The 13727-nt window shown below is 45.2% G+C and overlaps 1 protein-coding gene across 1 annotated transcript in view; it reads right to left on the bottom strand.

The window, feature by feature from the left end:
• The window catches only part of ABCB10 (ATP binding cassette subfamily B member 10), a 690016-nt gene that overhangs the window by 89923 nt on the left and 586366 nt on the right, over positions 1-13727 (bottom strand). The gene's annotated exons all lie outside the window — the stretch shown is intronic.

The raw sequence follows: 13727 nt of genomic DNA, 5'->3' as shown, positions 1-13727 counted from the left end.
AGCATAAGGGCTTTTATAAAGGAACTGGTGAGAATCAGGAACCCGGTAATATCTGTCTGGTTTAACAGGGGCAGGAGGTAAAGAGTCTGGATTAAGACTGGCTTCTGCATACACATCATCCAAAATATCTAAGACAGGAGGAATAGCCAGGGGCCTATGCTGGGGAAGTAGCAGAAATTCCCTGAGCCTTTTTTTGGAATCTGAGTAATCTTGGCCTTCCCAGTGGAAGTGCTCTCTCAATGTATGAAGGGTTTCCCCAAAAAGAGTAGTCCTCAGGGGGGGGGAGACTGAGGGAATAGACTCCTCACCATCAGAGTCTTCAAATGGGGAACAGGCGTAATCCTGGTCCTCAGAAAGGTCTGAGGTAATAGAAGCCTGGTCTGAGGAAGGGAAGTCTTCCTCCCACCTGGGTCTTTTGTCTGAGGGGGGTTGAGAACCCCTGATGAGTGTAATCAAATCCTCAGCCATTTTAAGCATCTGTTTTTTAGGCATGGGGCCTTGAGAGGAGGTCTGAGGACCCTGTTTTTTAATTTTCATTGGAGCTTTAGATTTAGAGGACGATTTACTAGAGAAGGTGGTAGGCCTGAAAAGGCCTTCAGAAATGGCAGGCCTCGCTAAATTTTCCGTTTCTTCGCCAAGAGTGGCGTCGGTATCTGCAGTGGGAATGGAAACAGAGGAAGCTGCGACCTCGGGTACTGAAGTCGCCGGTAAAATAGTGTCATCAGTAGTCAGGGGCTGCGTAGGTGCCTCACTGAGAACCGGAGAACCGGTAGTCGGCCTTAGCGTGATCTCAGTACTCTGTGCAGGCCTCGGATGTCTGTCCTTATCCTTTCGTTTTTTTGCCTGAAACTGGCGTCGGTATATCTGACGACATGATATAATTAAATTTTTTGCCAAAATAATGAAGGGCGAACTCCGCCCGGCACTTAATAGTGCGCTTGTTAAACCTACCACAAAAACGGCAGGCCGAGACGTCGTGGTCTGGCCCTAAGCAAGGTATACAGTAAGAGTGAAAATCCTTATGCGGTATTTGCTTCCCACAAGAAATGCAATTATTAACTTTGTCTGACATCGGTCTGAGGCAAGAAAAGTTTCCCCAATGGGGTACTTAGCTTTAAAGAAGACTTCGGCTGAAATACTATTCGTAAATCTCAGGAGCTGGCTGACCGGCACTAGCGAACTGCTTCTGCTTCGGGCACCGCGCGGCAAGAAAGACTGAAGAAAATGGCGTCAGCTGCCTCTTTTATACCCCTGCCGCACTGACGTCAGGGAAGAAGCAACGACAACCGACGCCGGACCTAGACTTTGGAATTCGGCCATCCGAGAACCCGCCTGACGGCAGGATAACCCAAGTGTGATGACTGCAGCTGTATGCACGATGAACATCAAAGGTTCTTTGGGTACCACTGAAGTTTTCTCCATGTGAAGCCTGGCCACAGGAATTAGAAGGATGCAAGATGCCATGTACCCTAAGGCTTGCAGGAACTTCCTCGCAGTGAGGTGAGTTTTGGAAGCCAGCTGTGTAAAATAGAGAGGCAGGAAACTCTGTTTCTCTGGGGATAGGAAGGCCATTTGGGATGCTGTGTCCAGCAGTGCCCCCAAGAAAATGATCTCCCTGGAGGGTGCTTGCCTTGATTTCTACTCGTTGATGGTGTACCTTAACGTTAGGAGGGTTTTGACAAAGAGGAGGTCCTTGAGGAGCATTTCTTTGCACTCTGGCTGAATGAGGCAGTTGTCCAGATAAGGGTAACTTTGTATATTTTTCTGTCTGCAAAAGGCTATGGCTGGGGCTAAGCATTTGGCAAATACCCTGGAAGCAGTAGATAAGCCAAAGGGTAGCGCAGAGAACTGAAAATGTTGTGAGCCTGCTCTGAAGCGAAGGAATTTCCAGCAGGATTCCCTTATGGGATGTGGAGGCAGGCATCTTTTAGATCTAGGGTAACTAACGAAGCATTTATTTTCAGCAGTTCTGCAAAGTTAGCATTTTGAATTTGGGGACCATCAGGAAGTGTCCAGAATGGACAGAGCCAGGATGAGGTGCCAAGTGCCCTCTTTTCTGGGAAAAAGGAATAGTCTGGAATAAATGTCTTTGCCCGTTTGATCTGAGGGGGACAGGTTCTACTGCCCCTTGGGATATGAGAGTTTGGACTTGTTTCAATGCCTCTTCTCACTGATTTTGAGGCAGGTCTGGGTACCCTCTTGGAATTGGGAGTTTGTTGAAGGAGAATTTATATCCCTGAGAAATGATCTTTAAGACCCATTTGTCCTTTGTTACAGAAAGCCACTTCTCTTTGCACAGGGAGAGCCTTCCTCCTAGTTTTTGGTGAGTGAAAAGAGGGCAGGGGGGGGGGGGAGAGGGAGTCTTTGAGAGTTTTTGCCATACAGGGATAGCTTATAACTCCCTGCCTTTGGAGTGGAAGCAGTCCACTGTTTGGTTCTCTGCTGTCCCTGGGATAGGAGCCTGGGTGATCTGTCCCTTCAGGGCTTACCGTGCCCCTGTCTGCTAGGTGCAGGAAAGGACCAGAGTTTTGAGGGAAAATTCCTGCTGAACCTAGGAGGTTGTACCTGAAGGAAATCTTTTACTGTTTGCATAGATTTTGCTTTGTCTTCCATATTTTTAAGTACCTCTTCAGCTTTTTCTCCAAACAAGCGGTCCTTATCCAATGGTGCATCAAGTAATTTAGATTTGACATGGTCAGGGAGAGGTTGTTCCTTCAACCATGCATGTCTTCTAATGACAGATCCTGACACTGCTGCTCTGCTTGAGGCTTCTAGGGTATCTTAGCCACCTGACAAGTAGAGTGCAGTAAATTTGCTAGCTCTTTCGAATTGGCACAGTCAGGAGAGATAGAAATCTTTTGTTATAATAGTTGCAAAGTGTGCTGGTGGAACTAACAGTTGAGTGCTCTGATAGCTAAGGTTTCAGAGGTGTATACTCTTTTACCCCATCTGTCCAGAGCTCTGGAGTCCTTGTCAGTAGGAGTAGGATTCTTTGCAGAAAAAGAAGTTATGTACTCACCATAACGTTCCATCTGAGTAGTTATACTTCATTTTTCTGCAACCTGTGGGTATTCGGATCTATATCGGATCCGAGCCGGCAACTTATTTTCTAGCATCTGCTCCGAGCTCCTCCTCCTACCCATAATACACCACCATCACCTATCTTCCTGCAGATCGAGTTTGCTGCAACCATACACTTCAGCAACTCAAACTAAATAAATCTAACATGTTTATTCACATGCAAAGGTCAGGGTGACAGAGGGTGGGAAGGTTGCAGAAAAATGAAGTATAACTACTCAGATGGAACATTATGGTGAGTACATAACTTCTTTATCTGAAGTAGTTAACTTCATTTTATCTGAAACCTGTGAGATATTGTCCCCAGCTACTCAAAAATCCTGGGAGGCCCTCATGGAAGGATATTCCTGAGCACCGCAGAGCCAAATGATGCTCTCCCTCTGGAAATCAGATCTAATTTGTAATGGGAGATGAAAGTATTTGAATTTGCCCAAGTTGCTGCTGCACAAATGTCATCCAAAGGAACCTTAGACCAAAAAGCAGCGAAAGTCGCCATGGACCTGGTAGAGTGAGCTTTAACCAGACCAGGAGGAGATAAACCCTTGGCTTTGTAAATATGTAAAATGCAAACAGTGATCCATCTGACTAAAGAAACCTTGGAAATGGCCTTTCCCAAAAGAGGTTTAGAAAATGAGATGAATAACTGATCGGACTTACGGAAGAGTTGTGTTCTGTGAAGATAGAAACAGGTAAATTAATTGTTTGGTTTATGTTCAATTGAGATGTCACTTTTGGTAGAAAAGAAGGATTTGTACGGAGAGAGACCCTGTCCTTATGGAAGACCAAATAAGGAAGTACGAGCAGACAAAGCCTGAAGCTCATAAACCCCCCTAGCCAACGTAATAGCCACTAGGAAGGCTGTCTTCCAAGATAAAAACTTTAAATCCACTGATGCTGCAGGTTCAAAAGGTGGAGATACTAATGACTGGAGAACCAAAGTGAGGTCCCAAGGAAGAACCGAATCTTCGACAGGAGGACGCAAATGAAAAGTGCCTTTTAGAAAGGCTTTACACAGCCTAGAAAAGGCTAGGGCGTTCTTATTTTCACCAACATGAAAATTAGAAATGGCTGCCAGCTGTACCTTCACTGTGGAGGAACTAGCTCCTTGCTGAAAAATACTAGTCAAGAAATCCAACACTGCTGGAATAGGGGCTGTAAAAGGATCCAGGTTTCTCCGAGAGGCCCACATAGAGAAACGTCTCCATTTACTGCGATAAACTTTCCTAGTGGAATCTTTAAGAGAAGCCACTAGTATAGATTTAACAGGGGATGAAATGCCGGGTGTCCTGGCAATCAAGGGAACTGAAGCAGCCAAGCTGCCAGCTTCAGACTGTCCAGATTGAGAGGGTAGGCACCCAAAACATGAGAGATTACATCCAAGCAGGGATCCAAAAACCACGGAGGAGCTAGAAGATGAGACCAAAGGAAGGGGAACCAAACTTGACGAGGCCAGAATGGGGCAATGAGGATCACTTTGCACCCCAGTCGGCAAGCTGTCTGAAGAAACTTCGGAATGAGTGGTAATGGTGGGTAAGCATACAGTAACCCGGGGGACCAAACATTGACTAGTGTGTCTCTGGGGGCATCCCCTGGTGAGGGAATCAGAGTGAAGAACACGCTGCACTTCGCATTGGAAGGAGATGCGAAGAGATTGCAGCAAGGCTATCCCCATGCAAGGAATATCTCCTCCGCTACTGACTGTTTCAGAGACCACTCGTACGGCAGCAGAATAGCCCGACTCAATCTGTCCACTAAAATGTTGGAGCATCCCGGGATGTGCGTTGTGATCAGAAACCGACCGGTGGAAATCATCCACTCCCACACTCTTAGGGCCTTGCGACACAGAGGGTAAGATCTGGTTCCCCCCGCTTGCTGATGTACCAGACAACCATGTTGTCTAACTGAATTGCAATCGTACTCAAGAGGAAGCCCAGTGTGGAAGGCTTTCAACGCTAAAAGCACTGCCCTCATCTCCAGAACATTTATGTGCAACTTGGTCTCTATCTGGGACCAAGTGCCTTGGACCGTCCTTCCCGAACAGTGTCCCCCTCACCCGAGTTGGAAGGCGTCCGTGGTCACTGTGGCTTGGGCTGGAGATGACACGAAAAGGCATCCTGCTGCAACATCCGGTGAATGGAGCCACCAAAGGAGAGACATCCTGCAGGTGTGACTGATCCTTACTGGAAAATTCATGGCAAGGTCTGGCCAAGACCACTGAATAGCTACAGTCCATTGAAGGACCTGCATGTGAAGGCGTGCACAGGGGAGGATAGAGATCGGGGCAGCCATAGAGCTTGCCTTTGGAAATCTGAGGTCCACGATTAGAGTATGTGGTACCTGCGGTTTAAGATCCTGTCTGGCATTAAGACGACTTTTAGTTAGTGTCTAGCCATGCTCCGATAAAATCTAAGACTTGTACAGGTTGCAAAAGGGATTTGTGAACACTGACTGTAATCCCCAGCTGATCTGCCAACAGAAGGAAGTAGTCTCAGGCCAGACAAAGAAGACACTTGGACACAGCGAAGAGCCAGTCATCCAGGTAAGGAAATACCTGAATTCCCTGAAGCTTCAGGTGAGCTGCTACTACTGCCATTACTTTGGTAAACACCCTGGGGGCTGTGTTGAAACCGAAGGGTGGAGCTCTGAACTGGAAGTGACTGGCTCCCAGCCGGAAGCGAAGAAATCCCCTGGAGCTTCTGTGGCTCTTGATATAGTAGTAAGCATCCTGGAGGTCTAACGAGCACATCCAGTCGTACTCTCGGAGATAGGGTATTATGGACTGGAGGGTGACCATCCGGAATTTTTGTTTGGCAACAGAGAGGTTCAAGGTTGACAGGTCTAGAATGGGCCTGAGGTCCCCCATCTTTTTTGGTACTAAAAAGAACCTGGAGTAAATGTCTAATCCGGACTGGTCAATGAGGACCGGTTCCGATGGCTCATTTGTGAAGCAGCTTTGAAACCTCAGAGCTGCGGCCTCCCTGTGAGCGGATGGGACATCCGGGAGGCATCTTGTAGCACTTGGAGGGGCAACAAATGGGATAGCATAACCTCTGGATATTATTTGTAGCACCCAACGATCTGCAGTTATGGACTCCCATGCCGCTGGGTGCAAGGACAATCTCCCCCCGACTGCCTCCAGAGTAGGACAGTCGGGCAACCCCTCAGAGCTGCTGCGTGGGCCTGTCAGAAAAAGGTTCTCTAGACCCGAAATTCCTGGGACCCCCCATCTACCTCTGGGTTGGGGTCGATCCTGCCCCCTCTGCCTCTGGGGGATGAGTTGTCTTGAAATTCCCGGGAAAACTGATTTTCGGAACCACATCTTTTTTTGCCCTCTTTGGTTCCTAGAAAAGGACTGCTGAGGGTTAGAGAAGCGGATCCCAATGGCAGACAAAGTTTTCCTGTCTTTGTCGCTCTGGACAAGAGTGTCACGCACAGTCTTCCCGGAAAGGGAAGAACCATCATAGGGAGCATTAGTAAATGACGCCTTGAAAGGGTCTGCAAACTGACACAACCGGAGCCAGGCATGTCGCCTCATGGCTACACCTGTCCCAGCCGCCCCTAGCTGCTCATTCCATGGCGTGGGAAAGGAGGCACATGGACATGTTTGACACAGATTTCAGAGTCGACATCTTCGCAGAGAACAGCTGTTTGTCCTGCTGCGATAATGATTCTGGGGAAGACTGAGCGAATTCTGAGACAAGGTCTCGCTGCAGCCATATAACATGTGCTAATTAGTTCAGCACACGGATGGAAAAGGTCGCTGACGAATAAGCGCGCTTCCCAAACCTATCCACCAACCTGGACTCCTTGTCCGGAGGGTGCACTGATAAACTCTCTTGCGCCAGTTCCTTCTTGGTGGCTGCTGCGACCATCATAGTGTCAACGGGGGCTCCTTTAGACCAAGGTTGTCTGTCTGTGGGAGGAGAAGGAATCTTGTCAGGGCATTTGGGGAATGGCTCTACGGTGTCAGGCTCCTTCCATGCCCATGTGGTGATAAGATCCACCAAGGGGTCCGCTGGCAGGGACACCGAGGAAGTAGATGGGCCTGTGCCAAAAGCCTCCAGGAACACGGACTAATCCGTAGAAGGTTTTGGGGCTGACCAACCTCCCCTCTGGCGGAGGATCTCTATGATGTCTCCAAAGGAGACATCCTCGGGAGGAGACCTGGGGGAACCTTCTCCATCTAAATCAGTGTCCATAGTGAGGGACTCAGGGGAGTCCAAGTGCCTCCTTTTGCACTTATGCTTATGGGGGCTTTCTTCAGTGGGACTTTCTGAAGAGGGCTCATGAGCCACGGGGGTTCCTCAAGGGGAATAACCTGGGGCTCCTCTGGCACAGTCCATCCCTGAAACAGGTTGAAGGGAGTCATCGCCAAATCCAGTGGTGTCTGGGTGGAATCCGAGGAGATGGGCTGAGGTCTCAATCCCTGGGAGAGAACCCTCTCCACTTCAAACACCAAAGAACAGCACACCTCCTTGGCACCCAGCAAGAAAGAAGCTCTCCCCGGGTCCGAAGCAGGGATTGGAGCTGAAGCGAGGGTAGCCTGAGCTCCAAGGGAACGGTTCAGATCCAAAAAGGTCAAAGCCGAAGATGGATCCATTTCCCCTCGGGCCCAACTCCCTGTCCACGTCTCCGAGAATCACTTGGATCCGAACTGGCCAGATCTGAGGAACTCAAGGTAACAGCCGGAGTCGAGGTTGGAGGAACCGTCGGCGCCGAGCTACCAGCTCCAAAGAGTCTCGGATCCAAAAATCCCGAAGCAGCCGCACGGATTGGGGAAGGAGAAATAGGACGGAAGATGGGCATGAAGGTCCCCCCTCCAGAGGGAGAGGGGCCTGGCAAGACTCCCATCTGTATTTGGGTCTGAATGAATCTCCGCATCATCCTGTCCATGTCCGATAGTGTCGATCGGGAAGAGGCGACCAACTCAGATCTGGCTGGTCTGAGAAGCAAAGGTGAGGAAGGCCTCGTATCTGAAGACTCCATCAGCTTCGTCGAGAAATGGGGTGAGCGGAGCCTAGGAGAAGCTGGTCTCAGAGTCTTTGATGGTGGTATAGGGAAGGCCTATTCCTCTTCTTCTCTGTCTTCCTTGCATCTTTCTCTATCCTTGTGTTCTTTTTCTGTCTTATTGTCTTTATCCTCCCTACACCAGCAGGAGCAGGAATTTGAGACCCTGTCTTGGGGGGGGGGGGTTAGGCGGGAGTACCAGAACCCAAGACCATGGCAGAATCCAGCATGGAGGCAGGGAGAAGACCCTTGGCAACCACTTTGGCCTTCCTATACCTGATGGCCCTAGGGTTAAAACCGGCACAAATTGCACACTGAATAGATAAATGAGGCAGTCCCAAACAGATTACACACAGTGTGTGACCATCAGCCGGTGAGAGCTTATGGCCACACACTGTGCATTTTTTAAAGACGGACTTGGGCTGATCAGCCATAGCCCAAAACTAACAGCCACTCTCGAAAGAGAAAGCACAACACACTAGAGCACACACACTGAAGGGAAGTGGGACTAGAGACCACTCTAATTAAAAAAAAAAAAAAAAAAAAAAAGTTTTTCTTAACTAGAACCGACGAACAGCGAATACACTAAAGGGGAGGAAGGGAAGACTAATGTCCACTTTCACAAAGAAAAGATTGAAGTAAATACACTTGCAATCCCTGAAGCTCAGAGCAAAAGAACCATGATGCTCACTACGGCGCGGCAAATGAGATCTGAGGGAAGGTAGGAGATGGTGGTGTATTATGGGTAGGGGAGGAGCTCGGAGCAGATGCTAGAAAATAAGTTGCCGGCTCGGATCCGATATGGATCCGAATACCCACAGGTTGCAGATAAAATGAAGTTAACTACTTCAGATCTAACCTTGGCTCCTTTTGGTCCCTGTGTAATGACCTCCAGATCTACAGCAAGATTTCTGTACAGGTACTTGTGAGAGTCTGGTACTCTGTAGTAACTGTCAGGTTTTCTGGGAGCAGGCGCGAGGGCATTTGAGATGGGGGGGTGGCCAAGGGTCTGTGCTGGGGCAGGTCTAGAAACTCTCTTAATCTTTTCTTAGACCGAGGGGAAGTCCTGGGATTCTGAGTGGAAATGTTGCCTGAGGGTGTGAAGGGTTTCCTCAAAGGAAAGATCTTCTGGTGGGGAGGCAGAAGGAATGGCTTACTCTGCATATGAATCCTCAAAAGCAGTAAGAGGTTGTTGTTCCTCTTCAAAATCTGAATAATCAGACTCCTCAGAATCTTGTTCTGTCAGTATTTCTTGGGAAAGCTTTCTTTTCCTTTTAGAAGGTGCGGCCTGACTACCCCCAATAAGGGTGACAAGATCCTCTGCCATTTTAAGAATTTGAGCTTGGGGTGGTGGAGGAGGGGTAAAATGATGGCTAGAGGTAATTTTCTTAGGAGTGGCCTTTCCCCTAGGCCTAAGAGTAACCATCGGTCTGAGAGAAACAATAGTTGGAGGAAAAAAAATGTTTTTTGTCTAGATTCGGTAGTGCAAAAGACCTCCTCAGAAGCTGGTGCCTGCGTCGCGGCTCCAGATCCAACTGAGGTAGAGACAACCAAAGGCTGAGAAGACAAAGAAGATTTCTGCGGCATACCGGACTTCGAAAGGGTCTCAAGTAGAGGTCTGCGAAGGTATCGAATCTGGCATCAGGGGCTGCGAAGGCACCTCACTGAATTCCGGAGAACTTACGACCTGCTTATTGGTAGAGTTGTCAGAAGGCTTAGCCTTGTGTGATCTGTCTCTATCTTTATCCTTATGTTTTTTTGGAATGTCTACGGATTGCTGGTTGATGGATGCCATTTCAGAATGGCAAAGACGGAAGATGAAAATACCTGACTACAAAGAGCTCTATGATGAATGGTTATCGCGTTAAAGAGGGCACAGAACCACCAATGGGGCACGTCGTGTTCTGGGCCTAAACAAGTGATGCAGTAAGAATGGAAGTCTCAGTGTGGTATTTGCTTTCCAGAGGCGAGACTATAGTTAACTTTTTGGACACTGGTTAGTGCAAGAAAAAAGGATCCCCAATGGGGTACTTAGCCATAGAAGTTTTCAGCTGTAATTCAAATTCTGGTAGCGACCGACCGGCACACTTGCAAAGTGCTTCTCCTATGGGCTCCACAGCAAGAAAGACTGATGTAATGCCATCAGCTGCCTTCCTTTATAGCACTGACAATCTGACGTCAGCCAGCAAGCAACAGCAGCTGACGCAGAAAAACATTGACTCTGGTATTCGGGCCAGCCGAGGGCTACCACAGCAGGAATAACCCACAGGTGTTGACTAAAACAGTGAAACACGAAGAACATCTATCATACACAGAAATACTCCCAAAGCAATAAATAAATGAAATACTACCAGACACTAGAAATACACCATCTCAAAAAAACATACTAAGACTGCATAAATAATAAAGAAATAAAAGAAAACAAGTATCAGGACTGACAAATTAAGGATATTTTACAACAATAAAAACATCAAATTTAAGTACATTACCTGATCATAAACAATAAATGGCATGCAAAAAGATAAAAACCTTCTGAGTAAAAGCATAAACTCCACACAGAAAATGACAAAGTGCAGGAAGTGAATAACATGAAGCAAAAACAGTAAGAAACCTAAAAGTCAAATTATGTATACACAGACATACATTTATCATACACATACATTTTTATATTAAAAAAAAGAGAAAGGGATATATATATATATATATATATATATACATATACACACACACACATACATACATACTCACACACATTTACAAATTCCTGGGAGCAAGCATGAACCCTCACTAATCAAGCACGATCATATCACTGCCAGAAAATGGATTGCCATTTCAAAATTAAATTACCTCTTGGGGAGCTTGGTCATAGCCACCCTAGCTACCTTATAATTCTCAGTCTCTGTAATGTGCATCTTCTGAGAGCTAGGGCCTTCTCATTATTCCCTGTGTGATGAATTATCAATATATATTGCTAAACACAGAGTCCGCATTTCTGGAAATCTCTTCAGCAGGAAAAAAAGGCAAGAGATGGCACATTGTCAACTTTAACTAAAAGACAAAAACAATACTTTGCTGGGTGCAAATCCCCCTGCATGCTCATGGCTTTGCACATCTATGTTTAACAACTCCTAGATCACACACCTTTCGGGATTAGGAGCAAATTCTTTACTTCTACTACTCAGTGATCACTATGTTAAGTAGTGCTTTTTCAATACAATACAGGAATCACAAACTACTTTGATAATTCTCATTTCACTGGTACAGGGCTCTACGAAGAGTAGAGATCCTATGAGTGGCCAACTGCTTCCATTATTTCTACAGTCTGCAGGGAAGAAACCTCTACTTCTAGCATCTATGGATGGATAGGATGAACTGCTGAAATAAAACAATGCATTATATCCAACTTTTCTCATAGTGCCACTACAAATCTTGGCTAGTTATCTAGTGGCCAGACGGGCTGGATGACTTTGAGGGGGCTGATGATACAATAGGGGCAGAATGTTAATAACAACAATGATAACAATAACAAAAATAATAATAAAGTCTTATTTTCTAATTGTGATGTTGTTTCCTAAATATCTGAGTACACTGTGACTGACAACAATTTGCCAAACTACTCGATTACCTTTAGATCTTCAGGTAAGACTACCCCATGAGCATTTATTCTTTTTTTTGTTCCTACTGCTTCCATTCCAACTGTGTTATTCCTTTTGTAAGTAATTGCTTCCTAGGAATCCTTTTTCACTGAATTAATGATGCAGTGCTTTAGTACATTCCTCCAATCTTGCTTATGTTCCTTTCCATTCATTACACAGCTGCTTGTGCACCAACCCTGTTCAACACCTTTATGTCTTCAGCACAAAGGCCTATATTTTTGTCTAATCTAGATCATCAATAATGTCAGTTATATAGATATTAAAAGTCTAGCCCAAGTACTACCATACTGTGGAACTGCACTGGCAGTCATACTTTCCTCTATTGAAACTATTAGTTAAAATGCCCTGTGCCTTTTTATCTACCCATTATTTTATAAATACTACCGCCCTAACAGCCACTCCAACACTATCTAGTTTGCTTACTTTCAGTGAAATACTGTATCAAATACTTATTTAAATGTTAGCTTGAGCAGGATAGACTTTTTGAAGAGCAGCAAAAATGTAAAGGAAGTATTTTCATTGCTAGCAAATGTAGAACTGCAATAAACAACATGAAAATACTTGCATTTTAATTTTTCAAGTATAGATTGCAATTCGATATTTCTTACTTTTTATGTACACTAAAATGACTACATAAATTATTTTTTTCTTTTTTTCTCAAGCTGATACTTCTTTTAAGGATCATTTATTTATTTTTGTTTAACGTGTAAAAGTTGCTATCACATCGCAAATGAAAATGAGTCTTTCTCACTGTAGCAGGGCATAAAAGAATGTAGGTCAGGCTGCAAGTGGATGGATTTAACCACATATGAAGTAATTTAGAACGAGAACAGTAGGGAGAACATGCTTAAGCCACAATTGTGTGTTTTAGCTAACCATCCACTGATTTATCTTCTAAACCATATGTCTTGATGAAGGTTGTAAATATTAGATGAACAGGGTAAACCAGATTTCCATATCGCCAAGCAAGACTCTGCAGTTTACCCTACAGGATCCCCAGGTGTTTCCAGGCAAACTGAGGGATATCACAGCTCTACAGGTCTTGGAACATGTTCTGTGGGAGAGTCCCCAACTAACTCCTCTCAGCATGGAAGTACAACCTTAAGATCCATCTGGACTATTGGCTCCTCATGTTTTCATGAAGATTGAGACTGGCTATACTATGAAGGAACCTATTTCTGCTGTTTGTATCTACACAGTCTCATCTTCTTTATTACTACCCAAAATTCATGACCCTAGGCAAGGACAGGAAAACAGAATTACCACCAAACTGTACACTTCATCCTAAGACTCAGCTCCTTTTTCACCACCACAATACTGTACACCTCTTCAGTACTATTGTATCCTGAAACAATGACAGAGGAAACAGACAGGGTACATATCAATGTGTAATTCTTTTATGTAATGCATATACCTGTCTGATTCTTACAAGAAGACCTATAAGCTAAGGTATTCTAGTCTTAAAAATAGCTGACATAAGTTAAACATACATTTAAAATAATGTTTCTGTGCAAGTTGTACAGAACATCCTTCAAAATGATGTTGCAAGGACTGCCTGAAAGAACCATAAATGCTTAAATCAAAGTTTGTGTCAAAATATCAACCTAGTAACAGAAGACGTGCCACAAGGAGCCATAAAAGAATATCTTTAAACTGTACTGAAATGCAGTAATAAGACATGAGCTTACCATACACTCTGAGCCATCAAAAGTATTTCCTCACTCAAGAAATGTTTAGAATAGTATTTAAGTAGCTAGCAGTATGCCATTTTGTAGGTATGGTCTTAAAGTAGGCTTTTTAGTCTGAAGTTCCTCTAACTTGAAAGAATGCTTGTAACATCAAAATGTCTCCATAAACTGTGTAAAAGTGCTTGTAAGATCTCTGATTTCATAGCCTGTAGAAATGGGAAACTAACAAAGTTAAATATAACAAAAATCCTGTTTTATATGTCTACAAGTATTACCTTATTTCTTGAACTCCCTTCAA

Source organism: Protopterus annectens, chromosome 1.part1 (genome assembly GCF_019279795.1).
Source record: "Protopterus annectens isolate FY-2018-M chromosome 1.part1, PAN1.0, whole genome shotgun sequence".
Classification (NCBI taxonomy): Eukaryota; Metazoa; Chordata; order Ceratodontiformes; family Protopteridae; genus Protopterus; species Protopterus annectens.
The sequence above is the reverse complement of the archived record's forward strand: the minus strand, read 5'-3'. Positions and strand labels throughout refer to the sequence as shown.